Source organism: Otolemur garnettii, unplaced genomic scaffold, assembly GCF_000181295.1.
Source record: "Otolemur garnettii isolate 467f Iridium unplaced genomic scaffold, OtoGar3 scaffold00092, whole genome shotgun sequence".
NCBI classification, from domain to species: Eukaryota; Metazoa; Chordata; class Mammalia; order Primates; family Galagidae; genus Otolemur; species Otolemur garnettii.
In genome coordinates this window covers 301,669-302,390 of record NW_003852487.1, presented here as the reverse complement: position 1 = coordinate 302,390, position 722 = coordinate 301,669, and positions in this window count along the sequence as shown.

Below are 722 nucleotides of genomic sequence, written 5' to 3'. Positions count from 1 at the left end.
GACAAACCACAATTTCTTTGATGGGAGACCCAACCTCCTCTGAGCAGGTACCTGTCAAGTACTTGTCCAGTGAGGTTCCTTATCAAAAAGATGGTACTGTGCCATCTGCTTGCCAGCAATGTATGTTGTAATACTGCTCTGTGAGAGGCAAAATCACCTCATTGTTTTAATTTGCATTTTAAAAAATGCTCTGTGATCCTAAACATTGTTTCATAAATTGGAGAAGGCAGGGGTACCATTAAATTACTATATTTTATGGAAACCCTTTGACTATGCTAGCAATCCCAATACTGAGCTGACTTCTTTTGTTTGAGTTTCCTTTGTGGTTCTGCTCTGTGACTTCATTGCTTTAAATATTTACACGGTTCCAAAGTCAAAACTGCAAACCACAGTGCATTTAGCAGTCACGTTTCCTTTCCTGCCCCCTTGGTCTGTTCCTCCCCTCGGTCTGTTCCACCCTAGGATATGACTTTTACTTATCTTACTCTTTCCTTTGTTTCTATGTGTACTTCACCCACCCACTTTCTTACGCAAATGAAGCACACTACACAGGCTCTTTTATGTTTTGCTTTTTAATTATTACTTAGCAATAAATCCTGGCAATACGCCCTTCACCACTAACCTGACTTCTAGTACTGTAGTTTCCAAATGTGTGTATGTGTGTTGTGGGGGTATTTTTATATACATTTAAACACAATATAAAAAATTATATTTTCTTTTTT